At 39.6% G+C, this 22,319-nt stretch overlaps 1 long non-coding RNA gene across 1 annotated transcript; it reads left to right on the forward strand.

The window, feature by feature from the left end:
* Positions 1–1,173: 1,173 nt before the first annotated feature.
* LOC119859967 lies at positions 1,174–20,373 on the forward strand. The gene is made up of 3 exons (XR_005294398.2): positions 1,174–1,369; positions 16,012–16,093; positions 19,828–20,373. It is a non-coding gene; the product is annotated as an uncharacterized LOC119859967 (long non-coding RNA).
* The last annotated feature ends 1,946 nt before the right edge of the window (positions 20,374–22,319 follow it).

A 22,319-nucleotide genomic window follows, 5' to 3' on the forward strand; every position in this document is an offset into this window, starting at 1 on the left:
GTGCCCAATTTATTTAGTTTATTGAAGAGATGGCTAAGAGGTAACTTGACTATGATCTGTAAGTACCTACCCAGGGAGAAGATATTTGATAAGAAGGTTCTTTCTGAACCTTCCAGAAGCCTTTTACTCTATGATCAGTGGGAACACTTTCTGCTCATGAAAACCCACCTAATCTACAAAATTAATTAGCAAGGAAATTGATATGTAATGAGTATTTTAGAATTAATAGGGCTGGATGTGGTCCTCCTTGCTAGTAAACTTTGCAGAATACATGGGTTTTCATAGGGGAACTCATGGGTGATCAGCATCTGGTGACTTGGAGGAAATTATAGTAAGAATACTAGTAAATGTAATGTAGTAGGCATATATACCACACCCAGAAAGTGCTCCCATTGGTCCTAGAGCTAATGACTTTCTTTAATGTAAATGTTCACCAGGTTGGGGATCAGTGTGTCATAAGGATATGCAGACAAGCCCCCTTTCCCTAGATATTTCCCCTGTTCTGGAAATCGGGAGGGGGTGGCGTAGAAGCTGTGCTGATTGTGTCACACTCTAAGGATTCCCCAATGCAGAAGGAATCATTAAAGGGCCAATTAGGGCTGTTTTGCACTGCTAGATTGTGGATCTGTCTTACAATATGGAATATTTTAGGGAACCCATTTAGAGCATACTCAATCAATGGGGGGGATGGTTCATGAGCAGTCCATTCACATATAGGAGCTGTGAGGGAATGGAGCATGCTCAGGTACTATGTGGGGATAAAGAAAAGGAGTACTTGTGGCACCTTAGAGACTAACAAATTTATTAGAGCATAAGCTTTCATGAGCTACAGCTCACTTCATCGGATGTATTTGGTGGAAAAAACAGAGGGGAGATTGATATACACACACAGAGAACATGAAACATGTTCTCTGTGTGTGTGCATATCAGTCTCTCCTCTGTTTTTTCCATCAAATGCATCCGATGAAGTGAGCTGTAGCTCACGAAAGCTTATGCTCTAATAAATTTGTTAGTCTCTAAGGTGCCACAAGTACTCCTTTTCTTTTTGCGAATACAGACTAACACGGCTGCTACTCTGAAATATGTGGGGATAGCACATGAGCAGTCTAGTGACAGGTGGAAGCATGCTCAGCATAGATGGAATCTTTGGAGACTTTAGCTAGTAAACTAAAGGCTTGCCTATGCTTATCAGGGGTTTGATGTGTGGTGATTGATGCATCGGCGGTCAATTGAGAAGGTCTAGTGAAGACCTGCTAAATTGACTGCCAGTCACTCTCCAGTTGACTGCTGTACTCTACCTGAATGAGAAGCACGAGGGGAGTTGATGGGAGAGCGTCTCCAGTTGACATTGTGTAGCGTGGACCCCACGGTAAGCAGATCCAAGTACGTGGACTTGTAGCTGAAGTTGCGTAAGTTAGATCAATCTCCCCCCGTAGGGTAGACAAGGTCTAAGAAGCCTCTACTGTGCATGTATGAACTAAGATTTTACAGAGGCCAAATTTGGGTATTTTTTCATGGGGACTGGAAATTATACATCTCTGACCCCAATAGTATAAGTCTAGAGTAACTCCTTTCAGTTCCATGGAGACAATCTATGGTATTACAGTGGTGTAACTGAGGGCAGAATGAGCCCTCTAAAATTTATGCCATCTTAAAATTCATCCTGTCCTTTCCAAAAGCATCAAACTAAGATAAACACTTGATGAAAATGGAGTTAAATCAGGGCTGAAATGTACTGTCTCTCTCACAGACTTTGTCCTAAAATTTTTCTAAAAATTTTCCTTTGCTGTATTATCACTGTTGTAGCATTGATGGTTAAAATATCAGCAACCAATTGCAGAACCATCTAGATCTGTTCTGAACATGGATATATTAGACAGATTTAAGTGTTGGTTGCCAGTCTATACTAGCACTCCCACCATTGCTAATCTAGACACAGCTGTACTATTCCTACATCTTGCCTCAAGTGAATTTCAGTAACGTCACCACCTTTGCTGTTTTGGAAATTTGCATTAAATAAAGACAAACACTTTAAAGAATAATACATGCTGTGTTTTACAAACAAGACTTTTTAGAGTGAGATGGTGAAAGAAAAATAGCATTTAAAATCAAAACCATAATTATGAGTTTTATTTCTAATGCTTATTTTCAAATCTTAGCCATTTTTGGTATCCAGTAATTTACAGCGAGCAATGGAATTTATTCTTGTTAGTCGATTGATATACACAAACTTTCAATTTTTATTTGTGTCTGCTGACTTTGTGGTTTTTGACTATTTCTCTCTACCTGTGCTGAGTCAGCCACACAACTCATGAAGTGCAAACAAAACTGAAATCTTCATGTGACTGTGGATTTTTATTTGTTTTAACATATTACCATTGAAGGATACTACCTGAAAACATTCACTTATAATTAACTCAGTATCCCAATGAATATTTAAAGAAATGTTTTCACACTGTAAAAGCAATGTGGTAGAATGACTTTTAGGGATATGGCACAAATACTAAGGGAATTATGGAACAATGAAGTTAATAGGGATTGCAACTTCCCCAATAAGACACAGCTTTATTATACAATTCAACCCTCACAGCTGAATATAGAAATTGGATCTGGCAACTGGTGGTGTAAATTATAGGCCAAATTTGACTCTCAGGTACTCCAATGATTTCAGTACTTGTTGATCTGGATTTACATGAGCATGCATGATAGAAAAACGTATTAAATCATTTTTCCAGTTATTTGTAAAAATATTTAAGTATGTTGATTTTAGTCTAACCTGAGACTCCACATCAGAGTGCACATAAGAGCTAGGAGTGATTTAAAAACACAGCCAAGTGGGTGTGAAAAAACATAAAACCATACAAAGCAGCAGCATATCTTACCACATACCATTTAATTACCAGCCATGTGACGCACACAGGTTAAGCCCCACCCACATATATTAGCTCACCGTCCGTTTCCTCAGCCCTCCATCAATGCCTGCTCAAACAACTCTTTCAAAATTGTTTATTGGTTTGGAGTGTGCCAAGTTTTGAGTGCCTAGTGGCAGCTGAGGCCCATAATAAGTGGTGGGGCTAGGACTGGCAATTAGCTCCTGCCCTGAAAATGCCACATGTGCAATCACTGCTGAGAATCAACCAACTAAGCAATTTGTCCCTTCCCCAATAGCTCTGAGTCCTCTGCTGTAACCCACACACCAGTCTGTTATTATCTGGAAAATTATCAGATACCCTCGCTCCCTATGCTCTGCTCCCTGGCTCCCCTGTCTCGCACCTGAAATAAAACCTGTGGCTCCAGTATATCTGCTTCCTAACTCTCACTACTGCCAGACTAAGGTTCCCTCTTTAGCCCTACCAAGCTCTTTCCTTTGCCCTCTGCACCAGATCAGACCTTTTGCCTTCCCAAAATCTCTCCAGCCTCTCACTCTCTCCGCCTCTGCTCTTTGAGCACCTCATGGTACTCCTGAGGTAGTGCTAGATCTTTACCCTGACATTAAACCTATGCTCAGATTCTGGGGGAACTCTGATTGTGCCCTAAAGAGGACTGAAAAGACAGTCTATGAAAATACGCTGAAGGCCAAACATTCTAAAAAGAACAAGGGGTCACAATTAAAACATAGGGGATGATTCCCTGATCTGTACCACTCCCTTTATGCTGGGTAGGCAATGCAAAGTGAACAGAAACCAGCTACAAGTGTCCTGGTAGGGAGTCCCCTGGCATAGGAGAATCTCCAGCAGGCACAGTGTTGACACAGTTGGCTTCTTAGCTTTCCTCCCTGGAGCCTCTAGTGCAGAGTGAGCGCCAAGGGCGGAGAGGGGAGTGGCTGATGTGCACTGTACTCTTGCTTTCCCTAGCTAGTGTATATTCAGTTTGGGATTGTCACCATCTTGTGCAAATTGCAGCAGTCCTAAGGCTGTGTTAACTTGTAACAGGGCAGGGGCAGAGAATTGAAGAGCCCTAATTGGCTGTTGGTTCTCAGCATCTCTTTATCCCCTCTCCTAGGCTGCCCTAGCTGGCTCTATCGGAGATCCTTTGCTACATGCTCCCCTAGGGTCTGCCTTGAGCTGCCAACACATGTTAAAATCCAACTTGCCCTGTCTACATAGGGTTCTAACTAGTGTTAATTCAAATGTGTTAGCTAACATTTTAAAAATACAACTTTTATCCTACTGGGAACAGGAGCTATGGTAATCTATAAAAGGCACTAGATGCTGCCAGACCCCAACTTCCAACCACTGCTCTCTGTTACGCTGCTGGAGGAAAAGGGTATCTGCCACAAAGATTCTGTCTGCACATTAACTTGACAGGCTTGGTTAAAAGGGTGCACTTTGTTCACTGAGAAGTTTGCAGTGGTCTATCTTCTTTTGATCTAAGAATGATTTATTGTGGTTTAGCTCAAACTTACTAAAAAAAGAATTGGGTAAGTTCATGGTGGATAGGTCCATCAGTGGCTATTAGCCAAAATGGTCAGGGACAAAACCCTATGCTCTGGATATCCCTAAACCTCTTATTACTAGAAGCTGGCACTGGATGACAGATGGACGGATCAGTTGATAATTGCCCCATTCTGTTCATTTCCTCTGAAGTATCTGGCACTGGCCCCTGTTGGTAGACAGGATACTGGGCTAGAGGGACCATTGATCTAACCCATTATAGTCATTATTATATTTTTATTCCTAAATTATTTAAACTAAACCAAAATAAACCTGGCTTATGTGCAAATAAGAGCATCCACACATAGCCTTTTGCACCAGTTTAACTACATCAGTTTAAAATAACACCTTTAGTTAAACCAGTGCAACTCTGTGTGTGGACGAGGCCAAAGCTTTTGGTTTGTTTAATGAATAAAGGACTGAAGATTTAACAGTTGAGGCTTAGCCCTGTTTATTCCTCAGCATCAGATGCCACTGTGCTTATCTAATGATAGAACCTGGGTGTTCAGCATCTCTGCAAATCGTGTTTTAAGTGTCTCAAGTTGGATTTGAGGCATTAAAACTAATGACCTTTTTGAAAATGTAGGTCTTACTTTCTTTGACATTTTGGTTGCTTTAGACATCAGTCCATGAAATATACATTGTTCCATGTCCATCTAATTCAATTAGCCAAATTTCCACCTAGAGAGCCTCAGTAAAATAGAAATAGAGTACTTGTGGCACCTTAGAGACTAACAAATTTATTTGAGCATAAGCTTTTGTGAGCTACAGCTCACTTCATCGGATGCGTTCAGTGGAAAATACAGTGGGGAGATTTATATACACAGAGAACATGAAACAATGGGTGTTACCATACATGCAGTAACGAGAGTGATCAGGTAAGGTGAGCTATTACCAACAGGAGAGCCTGGGGGGAGGGGAAGCCTTTTGTAGTGATAATTAAGGTGGGCCATTTCCAGCAGTTGACAAGAACATCTGAGGAACAGTCGGAGAACACTTCAATCTCTCTGGTCACTCGATTACAGACCTAAAAGTGGCAATTCTTCAACAAAAAAACTTCAAAAACAGACTCCAACAAGAGACTGCTGAATTGGAATTAATTTGCAAACTGGATACAATTAACTTAGGCTTGAATAAAGACTGGGAGTGGATGGGTCATTACACAAAGTAAAACTATTTCCCCATGTTTATTCCTCCCTTCTCCCCCCCCCCCCACGGTTCCATGTTTGTTTCATGTTCTCTGTGTATATAAATCTCCCCACTGTATTTTCCACTGAATGCATCCAGTGAAGTGAGCTGTAGCTCACGAAAGCTTATACTCAAATAAATTTGTTAGTCTCTAAGGTGCCACAAGTTCTCCTTTTCTTTTTACGGATACAGACTAATATGAATGCTACTCTGAAACCTGTCAGTAAAATAGGTTGACAAAAGTTTCCTAATTATGTCCATAAACTTACAATGTTCTACCAGTAGATGGTAGCTCATAACTGTTTTAACTCTATTTCACTCATTTGGAAAGTAATTAAAATAAATGAATCAGGATTCACATTGTATCTTTTTGATCAGAGCATCAGTGAACATGGTGTTGATATAAACATAACATTATAATCACTTTAACAATTTCTTCCAAAAAGAGGGATACTTCAAATTGAAGTGAGGTTTTATTGAAAAATAAACTAATTTCTTCTGTTTTATTTTTAATTATATAAGTGTAACTTTAAGGGCAACTTCTGAAAAATTGGACTCTAGGCCTATTCCTGCATACTCAGACTGTAGGGCTTGGGTGCTTAGACTAGTGTTTCAAGGCAATGGAAATATTCATGACAGTAAGCACTGTGCCCAAGGTGAGATGCTAATTTAGGGTAGCCTCCCTAGAGCCACACGTATGTTGCTCTGCATCCCAGAATGGCTGTAGCACTGAGTACTACAGCTTCTCCTCTTCCCACCCACAATAGTCCCAGCTATCTACATCAAAGACTGTGATGGGGCAATGTAGGGCTGCATATGATGGCTGTATGCCACTCCTGCACTGGAGGAATTGTCCCTATGGGGTTTCTAACCCCTTTACAGACTCTCTTTACTGCCAGAGCACCATATAGGTATCTTTAGGGCATAGTCCTCTACTGGGGATGGTGTGGAGCTGCTTTCAATATTACAAACCTTTGTGCAAAGCAGCATATTTCCATGTGCACCAGTTTTTTTCTGTTGGTCACTGTGGGTAAAAGGGGAATGGGGCCATGGTTCTTTGTCCTCTCTATCTGCGTTGTCTCTTCTTTGTGTCTCCAAAGCATACGGTCTTAAATATTTTGCAATTTTAAATATTTCTGGATATGCAAAAGTGACATTTTAAAATAAAGGTATGAATTTGAATGGACACTGTGGATGAGTTTAAAAAAAAAGTAAATTACAAGAATAAGAATTATAATGGTTACTAGTTTGACAAACAGAAGAAGCAGATTGGTTAAAGGCTTCTATCGCCATAGAGGGGCTTATTCTGTAGCAGCTCTGTATGCAGGACTCCTGTTGTCCTTGACACATGGAACAGTTTCAGAATGAAGCCTAAAGCTGGATTGTTTTTATAGAAATATTCCAGGGAGTGTTAACAGAAGAATGATGAGCAGATTGCTTTGGTGAGCAGATGGCTGAGAATGCATACAACTTTCCCCCCTCAAGATCCACCACCTTATGATATACAAAGAAACATGAACACTACCCTCCATCATCAGACAACTCCACTGACTCTCGTAGACTTGCCATGTCTACTTTCTAGACCATGAGGCCGATTCTCTGCTGTGTCTGGGCACAGCTGAGTAGTTGGGGTGAGGCTGTCAGGGAGCTGGTTACAGCTCCCTGAGTCTGCCCCAGCCCTAACCCAAGTTAAAACAACTAGAAGTAGCTTTGGTCCCCCTCGGGACTATATGCCAAGTGGAAATAGGTAGAGCACATTGCATTGTGATTACTCCTCTTTCTTGTTCCCTCTTTTATGCTGGAGGTTGAAGGAAGAGGGAGGTGTAGGAGCCAACTTTGCTGGCTCTATGCTTTCTGGGGACTCCCATGGGTATCCTGAACAGGGGACTCAGGAGATATCAGCTTCCTTTGCATCACCTGAACAGTACAAAAGAAGTGGATCAGGAGAGAGAGAGAATCTTTCTCCCTTGCTTTACCCGCCCCAACCAGCCAATGGGAACTGGAGGGGGCTGTGGCTGCGGGCGAGAGTCACATGAAGCCACTTGCGCACCTTCGCCTAGGAGCAGGATCTGCTGTTGTCCGCTTCTGGGGTGCAGTGCAGTCCACTGTGTCAAGACAGGCGGGAAGCCTGCCTCTGCACCCTGGGTCCCCCCAAAAAAAGTTTGAAAACCATTGATCTAGAATAGTCTTCATGCATCTTTCCAATTCATCACCTCACCATGTTTTCAAATTGTAGATGGATATTTATTTTCTCCTTTGCCTGTACCTCTGAATTTCTTTGCTCCTTTGCTCTCAGTCTCCTACAATGACTTTGATGCCATCCAAGAGTATCTGTCCCTTGCTGCAGCTCAGTGGATTCAAAGATCAAGCTGTACAGCTGGTGCTTTCATTTGGATTTTGGACCTACAACAGAAGAGGACAGCACAGTCTCTTGTGCATTAAATGATGTTTAAAAGCAGCAGAAAGAGCAGCCAGGCATTGCAACGACTTTTCTTTTATCTGATGCTGAATTGAATGTTTACTGTGAAACCTGTGCTAAAATAAGATCTAATTACATATTAAAGGATACACTCATGCATTAAGTCTGTGCACAAATATAAGAAAGGCAACATATGCATGTTCTCTGAATTCTTAAGCTGCTTCTCCAAAGCATTTGATATGCACTGTGGAACAGTTTATTTGTGGAAAGGATCCAAACATGGCAAATAGTCCTGATTTAAAACAAAAATAAAATATTGGAGGGGAAAAAACCTTAATTTAATTAATGGCTATTTTTTGTGAACTGGGGTATTAGTTAGCTTGGAGTCTTTGCATAAGCCAAACTTGCATTAGCACAAATAAGAGTTACACTATCTATGAAAGGTTGAGCCTGTAGAGAGTATTCATCTATTTGCTGTTTATTCCATATTTGTCAGATTTTTATAAACCTCCATTTCAATACATTGAGAACTCATCTTTCATGTTTAGTTTCTTCTTTTAAGCATGTGGATATAAATGTATGTGCAGCAGTTACACGAAAGGCACTATGTGTGCACTACTGCTGTATGTTTACATTTATCTACATGCCAGGATTAATCCAAGATTTGGTAATGTTTTGCCTCAAAGATGTTGTACCAATGAACCTTAACCTTGATCTTAAGAGACTTTCTCTCCATTCCTGTGACAGTTTTTGTTCTTCACTTCAGGGCTTCTTTTGAGCTAAAATAGCCATTAAGAGCAAATTGCTCTAGACAACTTTTCTCCCTCTATGAGTAACAAAAACTGCAACTCATTTTCATTTTCTTCTTCTACCTTTTGCAGGTGATTCATCCAAACATAAATCCATTGTGATATCCGTCCAACATTAGAGTGATCTAAACGTGGATGGGAATAGGGAGAAATGATGTGACTTATTCGCATTCTGTGACCTTTAGCACAATGAATAAGTAAAGAATCACTGGATGTAAGAGGACAAATTTGGCTCCATTACATTAGTGCAGTCCCATTGGCCTCTGGTACCAATGTAGCAGAGAAAAAACAGAATTTGGCTCAGTATTTCATATATTTTCAATTATTTTGGTAACTATTGCTACTTAATTTCTCATCAAATGCCAGTGACAGAGACAAAATAATAGATATGTTATAAATGAATCTTACATGGATTAGGGTTTGATCCTAAGAAGTACTGAATATCTGCAACTTCTTGAACACTATGACAATTGTAGCTGTTTAGTGTTTCTCAGGATCAGTCTCTTATTTAAAAAAACCCCACAGGCAATAACCTTACAATACATTTGCTTCACAGTTCATTCCCATATTAGGCACAGATAGGTTCTTTTTTACTTTTCTTAATTTAAAATAAATGTAGTGTTTGTGAAAGGTGCTAAAATAAAATAGAACTTGAAAAAGGTTCTCTGTCTCTAGAACAGAGAACCTTTGATTTATGAGGAGAGGCTGAGGGATCTGGGATTATTTAGTCTGCAGAAGAGAAGAATGAGGGGGGATTTGATAGCTGCTTTCAACTACCTGAAAGGGGGTTCCAAAGAGGATGGATCTAGACTGTTCTCAGTGGTACCAGATGACAGAACGAGGAGTAATGGTCTCAAGTTGCAGTGGGGGAGGTTTAGGTAGGGTATTAGGAAAAACTTTTTCACTAGGAGGGTGGTGAAGCACTGGAATGGGTTACCTAAGGAGGTGGAATCTTCTTCCTTAGAGGTTTTTAATGTCAGGCTTGACAAAGCCCTTAGTTGGGGATTGGTCCTGCTTTGAGCTGGGGGTTGGACTAGATGACCTCCTGAGGTCCCTTCCAACCCTGATATTCTGTGATTCTAACAGCAGAACCAATGTCTGGGAGAAAGGAAGAAATGCATCTCTCACTAAAGTTAATAGATGTAGGATCAGACCTATGATTTTTTTTATAGTCCTTACTCAGGCAAAAGTACTATTGAGTGAGAAGTAAAATGGACAAATGTAGACTATAAAATTCTACTCATTATTAGGAGAGAAAATAACTTCTGGGTAGATGCAACATGATAAAACTTGTTTTAGTAATCCCTTTTTAATTAGCCAAATACCAAACATTATTTGTTGATCTTGCTTTGCTGTTTCTCTCAGTAAGAAAACTGCTGAAACAGAAAATTAGAGGTCACTTCATTAACATTTCTTATTCTAAAATTTCAGCTAAAATGAAAACCAACTAATTGAAATATAAGGTATCAAATTAATTGATTATTATCCAGCTGAGATCTCAGATTAGCAATATAAACAGACATGATTTAGTATACCACTGCTAGCCTATCTTTCTATTTTCTAACTATAACTGAATGTTCCAGTGTAGCGGACGTTTTAGATGTTATTGGGGAGGAGCTAGAATTAATGTGTGTATTTTCAGAAAAAAAACATTTTTGCACTCTTTTTGCTGCAATTCTTCTTTCAGAACAGGAACTGTAGTTCTATCTATGGGCATGTCTACACTGCTCTGCAATTCTGACCAAGGGGGTATGAATAGCAGTGTGCATCAAAGTGCTGTGCTGTAACTCCCTTGCATGGACACTGCAGGTGCAAACTTCAACGATCCTGAGTTCTCACTAATATAGTCCTCTCTGAATGCTGTCTCTTTGAAGAGTGATACACTCGTGCGAACTTGATACCTTTAAGTTCACACCCACAGTGTTCACACGGGGGAGTTACAGCTCAGCACTTTGATGCATACTGCCATTCATGCTCGCTTAGTCTGAACTGCAGGGCAAGGCAGAGGTGCCCTAAAATATTGACAGCAAATATTCATCCTTGCTGTTTTGCACATCCCTGACATAATCAAGGTTGCATTGTTTAGAATGAGGAAATATATTGTAAATGTATAAATCCATACATATAGCATTTATGTAATATTTATTTGTTTATATTCTCAGACAGAAATCTTTGTAAACTTTAATTCAAGGTTGCTAAATAATCCCCTATTTTGAAAATATTCTATAGAAGAATGTAAATGTTTAAAAGTCTGGAAATACTCCGTTAAGGATTTTGGATTTTAACTTACATTTGCTTTTCACGCTGAATAACATAAAACGTTCTCTTGAGATGTTTCAGAGTAGCAGCCGTGTTAGTCTGTATTCGCAAAAAGAAAAGGAGTACTTGTGGCACCTTAGAAACTAACAAATTTATTAGAGCATAAGCTTTCGTGAGCTACAGCTCACTTCATCGGATGCATTTGGTGGAAATGCATCCGATGAAGTGAGCTGTAGCTCACAAAAGCTTATGCTCTAATAAATTTGTTAGTCTCTAAGGTGCCACAAGTACTCCTTTTCTCTTGAGATGTAACCTTAATTCTCCCTTCTGAGTCATAGTATTATAGCATATTGTTAGCCTGAATATTAGTGTTCTTGGATTTGTTAACCTTTGAGGCAAATTTCCTTGTGACCATTTGACTAGGCAGTGGGTTGGTGGATTGAATGGGGGTTTTATAGGGATGCCTAACTAATATGTTTGACCATCACTTTGTATCTGATATTTTTATGTTACATTTTGAGACACTCCAAGTGTTTAAACTGGACATGGTGAACTGAATTGGGCTGCGCTGTTGAGAACGCACACATGGGTCTCTGTCTTTGAGCCACAGAGCTGTACTCCATGGCACTCAGCTTCATGAGATTGGAGACAGGGGGTTATGGTTTACCTAGGAGAGCAGCACAGCTGTAATGAGTGGATCGTCATACAGCAAGAACCTACTGGTCCAGAGTCCTGCGTAGAGACTAAAACAGCAGTAATATAGCGGCAAGTGTCACATGCATTATCTTCTGGTTGGAGAGAATATCCTTTCTCTCTAAACCCTAGTTTGTTTCTTATGCAAAATCTGTTTGTGATTGTTACTACAAGGAATGTAAATTTCATCTTTAGTGCTTAATTAACCACTGTTTGCCAGCAAGTTAATTTAGGAAATTGTTTATTTTCTGTAGGTAATTCCAGAACTGCATGAAACATAGATATAGAAAAAGTTCCACTCTGTATTTTCTGTTCCTAGGCTCTTGGGAAGCCTAAGTTGAAAGTTGTGGTTTAGGCTCTTGAAGTTCAAATTACTCATTCCTGGGAGTACCTCTCAGAACTAGGTGCACTGAACTCAGTTGCAATGGAGAATGCATAGTACCTAGCAGGACCTGGCATGTAGTTAGATGTTCCTTCTATCAAAATATTTACTTCACCTTGAATTAAAGAGGATTATAATAGAATTAGATGGGCCTTCTATTCACCTTGTCTCATAAAAAAATAACACGATGAAGTGGAAAGATGTCAGACTGAAAACTGATAAAAAGAAATACTGTTTCCCAACAATGCACAATTTGCTTGTAAAACTCATTACCACAGGTATCACTGAGTCCAATAGCTTAGCAAGATTCAAAAAAAGAGTAGATGTTAATATGTATAACAAGAATATCCAGAGTTGTAATAGTAAATATTAAGAAAATAAACAAGAGTTTTGGAAGAGATATAAGCCCCAGTACTTGTGGGCATAAACCAACCTCTAACTAAGAAGACATTTTCCCTAGGACAGGTTACCCCATAACTGCTTACTGCAGAGTTTCTTGCCCCTTCCTATGAAAAATCTAGTATTGGCCACTCTGTGTCAGAATTCTGCACCAGATGGATGACTGATCTTATGTAGTATGGCAATCCTATGTACTCACTCCCAGTCCTATCACTGCCATAAGATCTCATCAAAATTGTCTTTACAGCGTAATCAAACAATGCACTGATTCTTTTCATTGAAGTTAGTTTCACTTGCTGCCCTCATTCACTGCATTTTAGAAAGGGGAAAATATTACATGAGTAGTGTTGTGAATATCATGAATTTCAAAGATTTTGGGAGCCTCTAGTGTTCCTCAAGGATAAACCTAATATATTGTAACCCTTCTGCCAGGTGGAGCCAGTAGCAACTAAGGCTGGGTTTAATGTCTAGGGGTTCCTTTCCATCGATACAACACAAAACCGGCTCGAGCCCCCACCCAGTAACCTGGGAAAATTACACACCACTCTGGGCACCTCTGAGAGGCAATGCTTCCCTACTCATAAGCACAGAGTCTGAGCGTAGAAAAGAAGCTTTTAGTGAAAGGAGAGGTCACGCAACATTAATTAGGGAAAATGCCACAAGCAAGATTCATAAACATAAAACTGTGAACAGGACACCTACCTCAGAGTGCATGAGGCAGTGCCTTCTGCCTCACATTCTTGAGTTCTAAAACCAAAGTTCCTTTACTGTGCTCCCCTCTGCTACCCCATCCCACTCACAGTGGTTGTCCTTGGTCAGTGAGGACTGAGGGTTCAGAAGTGCATCTGTGTGAGTTCACCTCCCACCCAGGGCAGAAGGCACCTTGCTTGCTCTGCCTTCTGAGCACTTGCTCTGGCTGGCCACCCTGCCACCCACCTGCTCGCTGCCCACTCCTGCTGGCCACCCATCAGTCACCTTCTGCTACTACCTGCCTCTCTGTTAGTCAGTCTCTTAGTGATTTTTAGCTCTTAGCAGACTCGGCAGACACACAGTCCCTCCACAACTGATTTCAGCTCTGACTGGTTTCAGAGTAGCAGCCGTGTTAGTCTGTATTCACAAAAAGAAAAGGAGTATTTGAGGCACCTTAGAGACTAACAAATTTATTTGAGCATAAGCTTTCGTGAGCTACAGCTCACTTCATCGGATGCATTCGGTGGAAAATACAGTGGGGAGATTTATATACACACACACACACAGAACATGAAACAATGGGTTTTATCATACACACTGTGTAAGGAGAAAAGGAGTACTTGTGGCACCTTAAAGACTAACAAATTTGTCTGTGTGGTATGTAGATTGTAATGGATTTTTTACCTTCAGTCCTTTTGGTATGATGTCCATCTGTTTGCATTTGGACAGGAAGATGATGTCTGTCTGTATCTGTACGAGCTTTTTCATGAAGTTGATAGATTTCCACTCTATACGGCTAAATTCAGTGCCTTGCATAATGACAGGTTTCAGAGTAGCAGCCGTGTTAGTCTGTATTCGCAAAAAGAAAAGGAGTACTTGTGGCACCAGTGGGGTGGGGGGGAGAAATAACATGGGGAAATAGTTTTACTTTGTGTAATGACTCATCCACTCCCAGTCTCTATTCAAGCCTAAATTAATTGTATCCAGTTTGCAAATTAATTCCAATTCAGCATGCTCTGACTGAGCATTTAAAATAATAAAGAGGCTCCTAATGAAGAATATTTAAGTTCTTTCTCTGAGCAGTGGGGGACCCCCGAGGGAGAGTCCACATCTCCTGGTGTCCTCCCCATATTTTCACAGGGCTCTGGTATTCAAGCCCCTGGCTTAAGTGTGACCCCCTCATTTGGCACAGGTCAAGCACAGTTCTGCTCCCCTTCATTCATACAATAATGATGACACATTGATGCAGCATTTCACTACCCCTGCATTCAGTACTAAAGTGATTTGTAACCCAACACCAACCAGAATTGATTAGTTTAAACACATCACTCTATCTGCTGGATATCTAAGCAGCGTAGGTGTGTTCATGTAAATAAAGTTTGCTCCTGAAGTCTCTCCCCCTCACAGCTAGCTGTCAACAGAAAATTCATTCAGTTCATTCAGACTCTGTTTACATCTTTTTTTATAACAGTGAAACTTTTTATATTTGGGCAACATAGTGAAAACCCTCTAGAAACTCATAGGTGTAGTTCTCAGGCATTTGGTCAGGTCAGGGCTGGCCCTAGAACCAAATGGCACCCCAGACGAGGAGCATTTTTGGCGCCCCCTCCATTTGTTAAATTTTTGAATACCTTATTTTTTATTGCATTTGTCGCACATTTCACAACTTTGATGCATGATTTGCATGCATGATTTATCCCTGTCATATAAGACAATAAATGTGCATGTTAGGATCTGTAAATCTGTATTTATTCATTCAATATATAAGCAAATAAAAAATTGTTTCCTCTAAACTTTTAAATTTTAATTTGTTAATAACAAAAACAGCACCTTGAGCCCGGCACTCTCCAAGCTTGGCACTCCAGGCAGGTAGTCTGCCCCTAAAACCAGCCCTGGGTCAGGAACTCTCATGTCTGATACTCTGTTAGAAGCCTGTTCTTCCTGGGTTATTGAATATCATGGATATATTTTCCCCTAGATGGAAGGTGTGTGTGTATAATTCCCATCAACATTAGAGGGAATACGTGAATGGGTATATGTGGCCCATCCCCTCCACTGAACAAAAAGGAGGAAGAAGGGAGGAGGGGTAGCTCAGTGGTTTGAGCATTGGCCTGCTAAACCCAGGGTTGTGAGCTCAATCCTTGAGGGGGCCATTTAGGAATCTGGGGCAAAAATTGGGGATTGGTCCTGCTTTGAGCAGGGGATTGGACTAGATGACCTCCTGAGATCCCTTCCAACCCTGATATTCTATGATAAGATAAGACTTTTAAAGACTAACTCAGCTGCCAGACCTGAAATAAGGAGCTAGCGGCAATGCCTTGTTAGAATGTTGGGTGATGACACTGGGTGAAGGTGGAAGTAAAAATTGGAGGTTTCTGATGGGGAAGAGCTGAGAGGAGTTCCTTAGGAAGAGAATAGAGTAGATCTACAAGTCTGTTTTTGATTCTGTCCTGTTTAGGACAGAGGAGGGACTAGGGAAATTAATTGGTTACCTTGACTGAGAAGGACTGTTCTACTGCCAGAAGCTGTAACTACGGTCAGAACTACTTCTATTTTGTTTTGTTTTCCAAGTGGACCCTTGGATGAAGGAAGCAGCCCTGTGACTGTGAACAACTGTTCCAGGTGAAAGGAAACTTCCATGTGTTTTTCTGTTTTGTTTGGACTATGACCACAGGAGCTATCCTGTCACTGCTTTTTCTTTTTGGCTGAGAGTAGAGCTCTTTGTCCCCTCTTTTGCAGGGCCTGACTTTTGGGGCTGTGATCATAACTTCCACTCAGCTGTCACTAGTGGTCCTGTTACAGAGTGAAAAATTAAGTCAAGGTGAGAATATCAGGAACAGACTGGTAAACAATTGCTGAATGTCAAAACAATAGTTGAATTATTGCTGTCCTAACTGAACTTCTTTTATAAACCCTTGTTTTAGAAGAATACTTTCTGAACCTCACCAGAATGCATCATGTGGTATGTTTAGGCCCCAGAATGCATCATGTGGTATGTCTGGGCCCCAGTTTTGAAATTTGGGCCCCTAAGGACACACACATCCACATTTAGATCCTAAAATCAGAAATTAGGTAGCCATATACCTATTCTAACTAGCTATATTCTAACTTGAGTATCAAAATGTAGAATTGGGCACCTTAACTTAGATATTCAAATTTGATAATTGGGCTTCTGTCATGAGGTAATATAATTATATCCATTAATCTTAACTACAGAAAATGAGGTTACTGTGGCTTAATTTCAACAAAAAGGAAAAACATTACATTTTACTTGTAATCAGCTGGCCAAAATTTTTCAAAGTGGTGAGTGAGACTTTACTGAGGTATCTCCCATTAAGGTAGTTGACTATGTAACTCCCATGCAATGCTTTAGTAATGCACCTCTTACATGCTTAAAAACTTTGAGAAGATGCAGTGTTTATTCCTCTTTGCTCGAAGGTCCCCCATCTCTGCTGACCATGCCCTTTTTGAGGTGAGGTTCACAGGTTTACTGATTGGTCAAACAGCCTAGTACTCAAGGGTGCGCTGGGTCTATATTCTGGTTGCCTCTGATATGAGTGTGCTTGTGTAGGGAAGAGATTTCCTTGCTCAGCTATTCCCCACTCAGCAAACCTTCCCAGGGACAGGCAGTTTATTCCTCCAGGCCCATTTCTGATGTTCTCCAACAGGCAGAATGCCCAGTAATCAGATAGGATTGCCAGGTGTCCGGTTTTCAACCAGAAAGTCCAGTCAAAAAGGGGACCTGGCAGTGTCCAGTCAGCACAACTGACAGAACAAGCTGGCTCCCAAAGTGGAAGGGAGGTAGATACCAGCACCCCCACCCAGGGGGGAATACTGTTGCTCCTGCCCCCCACTTGCCCCAATTTTCCCCCTCCCCCCAGCCCCTTGCTCCAGGGACTGACCGCTCTGCTGTGTCCCAATTGCCCCGGCCCCATCCCCTTGTTCCAGGGACCAATCCCCTCTCCACCCTGCTGTGCCCCGATTTCCCTGCTCTGGCCCCTTGCTCCACTTGCCATTGTATAGTACATAATAATGTCCTTGCTGTTCATGTTGCCATGAAGAATATGCTCCAGGTGCTGAATTAGTGTGCCCCCTGCTGAATGAACCATGCATTTTGGTGCTTCTGTGCCAGATAAATGCAGAGCAGGGGTCAGGGGTGTCCAGTTTTTAGCAATTAGAAAGTTGGCAACCCTAGGTCCATTGTGAATGTTCAACAAAAACATATTTCTTGTAGTTCCCAGAATAAACGTGGTAGTAAATCTCTTCTGATTTCATTTGTAAAAGGGAATCTTTCACCTCCATGCAGTGTGACCAGGTTTTACACAACAGTTAAATCTTTAACAATTTTAATAGACATTTAGGTGCTGGGATGAAGATCTAACACTAATATAGTTATATAAGTACACAAATAATTTCTATTAAACAACTTCTCTTAAATGAGGTCATCTGAAATATAAGCCTTGACTCTGTTTCACAATAAATGAGTCACTCAACATCTTAATATTTATTACTGAAATTTAATTAACTGTATATTACATTGTTTAGAGTTTAAGTTAGATCTGGGCAATGTAAGCTCTTCTAGACATACATCAGCTGTGTAACATAGGGTGTTTTTTCATTCCCTTTCACATGGATAGTCTAGTACAGCTTAAAGGAAAACTACCCCTTCTGATCAGCCTCAACAGTACAAAGTTCACAAGCATTTCTCACTATGTCAGATATGGTGGTTGTGGGTTTTGGTTATTTTTAAACAAGTGGCATCTCTAACTCTTGTGATAGAGGCAACCCATCTTGCTGGCAGTGTGGCAGCCTAGTGGAAGAGACTGTCAACTAACTTCCAAACTGCTTTAACATTGGTAGAATCACAAGAAAACACTTTAATGTGCAATATTTAAATAAAAAAAAATTCCCCAATAGTAAAGATTGGTTTAACATTGTTAAACCAAATGATTAGGGAAGATTAGAAGCTTGTTTACAATCTTGTGCATAGAGCTTCCAGGCTGCTAGTGTGGCAAATGGTAGTTTTGGAGTTAGAATGATAGAAAGGTCCAAGAATATTGCTCTGACATCTGTAAGTCATTATTGTATGTATGTTACATTCTTAGTATATTCATCTCTCCAGCCCCCAGCCCAATCTGTCTGACAGGACTGTAGGAAAAAATTCTAACCCCTATGTATTTACAGAAATTGATTCTGATTAATGTTCCCTCTAATTTTTGACAGGCCGTGTGAGCAAAAAAATTTCTTCTGTGCAAATTTTTGAAGCTGAGTTCAAATTTGTGTGCCATGAGGTAAATGCACCCAAGCGAGTAAAATACTTATACATTTAAAAAGTTTTAATTTGCAATTTGTGATCGTTTTACACCATGTTATTTTATAAATGTCATTTTTAAATACTTAGAAAAAGGAAATTTAACCATTCTTCATGAAGCAGAAGTTAGTTTTAAGCATTACGCTTTATGATCTTTTTTTATAGACAATCACGAGCATATATCAAGCACATATTAATCATGATCATTATCAGTCCGTACACTTCTACCCATTGGTGTCCACTTTCACCTTTCATTCTATACACACGTCCAAAAAGATTTTCATAAACATATAATAAAGACAATTTAATAAGTATGCTATTATGTCAATTTATATGGGTTTTCAGATAGACATCATAAGTAAAAAAATAAAAACAAGAGTTTGTGTTTCAAATTTAAAATTTTCCTAAAAAAAATCAATAAATGATTATCAGCCAAGAATAAGACATGTAATTACAAATGCATTTTAATTTCCTTATTGGTCGAAATGTCAAAGACTGCTAAACTAATCTTACTGTTTTTCCCTGCAATCTTTTTCATTTGCCCGTTCAATATAAACTCTGTCCAGATCTATCAGTCCTCCATCCAGCTGGTAACTCTTAATACACATCAGCATGTCCAAATGATCTACTTGTAAAAGATTCCATAGTTTGTTTTTTAGAGTGTTCATTAAGCTAAAGCCATGCTCACAGTCTGCACTTGATGCTAGGAATGTTCCTTCAATATCCATCAACTTTGCAAGATCCTGAAACTGTTCATTCTGGTGAGCAAATGACACCATATCTGGGAAACTTAAAACCAATTGGCCTTTGATTCTTTCGGCTACTGCAAACTTGAAGTCATTGTACTGACTGACTATAACAATCTCTTCAGTAAGAAAGTCTTTGTATTTTGAACATAGGGATTTGACAGATGATGCTTTAAGAAATCTAACTTCCATACATTTTTCCACATTCTTCCCGTTGAAAATTCTCCCAAAGCTCTGGCATCTTGACAATATATACAAACCACTCCATTGTCCTCATCATATGTGAATATGTCACAAAGTTTAACAAGCATTACACTATGTGACTTCAGTGTAACCGTCTCTATAGTCTCCTCCAGCCATCCAGATTTAAATGAAGTCGCTGTTCTTTTACACTTTAGACCTCTAGACAGTGACATTTTGGGATTGATTTTTTACCAGATTGGTTTATTTAAAATTAATACTTTTATTATATGGCTACTATTTCAATGTGCTTAACAGCGTGACTCGACAAAAGGAAAAACGGGAGATCATTCAGATCAGGATACCGGAAGATTGTGCATAGTTTCGATCACGTTCATGCATCTGCCGCAAAAAACCGCAGGAGAATGGAGATGTGTGGGTCCTGACCGTCCCAACACGATCAACATTCCACCCACTATCTATTCCACCCACTATTCTATCCACCCACTCCTATGATACCCACAACCTCTGGTTGAGTTACTGAAGTCCTCACATCATGATTTAAAGACAGAAAGTACTTATATTTCACTTGAATGATGACACAATTTCAACTGGTATTAATTTTTATTTATGGAACACAAGATTGGAGAAAATGTATTTCTAAGTCTACTTTTCCATTTCTGTGTTTTACTATGGTGGAGTTGGTCATGACACCTAGTTAAAGTTCCATTAGAGATTTTCTTTTGATAGAGGATGATTCTGAAGTTTGATAAATGCTGGTTAAGTTGCTTGCTCATACTGTGATCTGATAAACCTGTAATTCTGAATAATTTGCTTCTTTATAAACAAAATATTAGGTTTTATGGGGAAGTATCCGGTTTTATTTACCAAAAATTTGATATGTACCTGTATGTTTTTTAAAATAAATGCTTCAGATCTTGTTTCACACACATTTGTGTGCATATTATACTCTACAGTATGTGCAATATATTAAGATAATCTTACAATTTACACAGATGTTCACCATATGTGTAGCTGCATATAGAAAACAAATATGAGCTAAGCATGCACCCCAGCTTATGCCCTCATCAGCAATGTATATGGTTACAGTAAAAATGTATACTTAGGACTAGTTAATAAAATACTAATAGATACCATGGGCTTAGTTTTGGGCAGTACAACACCCACAGTTTAAAAAGTGGAAGTGGAACACAGAAATTCTATTAAAAGTGCAGAATATGTGTTTTTTAAACCACAGAAGTAAAATACACAAAGCCTATTTGGGCTTAAATTTTTACTGGTAGTACAAAATCGACTCTTAAATGTTAAACGCATTTGTTGTAGTCACAAAAAAGAATCAATCACTAACATCTTAGTTGCCCTTTATACCCATGACCCTACCCTAATCTTTCTTCACCACCTATATCTTTCATCCCTCTTATTACTTTCACAATTTTTTTTATAATGAAAGAAAAATGTATATGAGAAATAGTCACCTCTGCCCTGAGAAACATCTCCATAATATGTACATAATATAGTACAAAAAAGAATCTGATTTTCTCCTATCAATATGTGTGGGATTTATATACATTTATATACACCAATTAAAATTACGTACATAATCCCCTGTGCATCAAAGAGAATTTGTAACCTTTTATGTGCATTACAGTGAACCTTTAGATCCAAAGAGAAAGTCAGCTGCTTTTTCTTAATCAATCTAAAGAGCACTGTATGACTATTCCATCACATACAGTTAAATGTGCCTTTTTAAGAAAGTGTATTTTTCAAAACTGTTTGAGGGGTTAAATCGTGGCGTCCCCTATGTAGCTACAAGGCCCCAAATCCAGTGGAAGTATCATGTTTGCAGTGTGAGATGTTCAGAGACTGGAGATATCTAACAAGGGGGTTCCCCAATCTCTTTGTGCACTACTGGTGAAAGCCTATGCACCCTTTAAATCCTCAAATAGGGCAAAAATGAGACACAGCAGTGTATAAGCCCTGTGCTGACTCTCTGTAAGAAGTGAACTTCACCCCAGAGAAGGAGAGCTTCATGGAAGTTCTCTGTACTTGAATTCAGAGCAGGATGTAGACATGTTGAAACAGTATTCAATGTCTCCATGTACAACATGCATCCATTGAACTACTCAGAGGAATAGGGGACCGCAGTGGGTTGCATCTGCTAGTCCTCCCACATATTCAGCTATAGCTCCTCTGCAGAGCTTCTCTGATCCCTACTTATCTCTTCAAATCCCACTTACTGTTTTCAGGCAAAGCTCTTTTACTTAGGTTTTACTTGTGGGATCAGGTTTTGGTCCTTAATGAATAATAAATTTTAAAAAAATCACTGTAAATGTGGGGGGTGGCACAAATAATAACTAGCCTGAGAAGGGGTAACCTTGATTTACATCAATAAGCAGAGTGAGTATCTTGTGCTTTATATATATTAAGGATTATTTTCTTCTATTTCCCAGTTCCTTCTAGAACTTTTATTTCTCTTTAACAAAATTAGGTTTGGTTTCCTATTGCATGTGATAAACAGGATGAAGTAGATGGAGGCCAGACGATATTCTCCAGTGTGGGGCCTTTCTTACCCTCACACCAGTGGTTTAATGGCTCACTCATTATGAACTGCTTTCTGTCTAGTTAACTATTCTATTTCTAAGTCACCTAAACCCTTGGGTATCGAAATGTCATACAAAATTGTTCTCCATTACCCCAAAGGCAACACCAAATTTTATGTTTTAAAGAGAGGTTTCCTGCCAATCACAATAAAGTTCTGCTTGGAGCATTAGCATACCACTAGTTAAGAA

The sequence above is a fragment of the Dermochelys coriacea genome, chromosome 8 (genome assembly GCF_009764565.3).
Source record: "Dermochelys coriacea isolate rDerCor1 chromosome 8, rDerCor1.pri.v4, whole genome shotgun sequence".
NCBI lineage: Eukaryota > Metazoa > Chordata > Testudines > Dermochelyidae > Dermochelys > Dermochelys coriacea.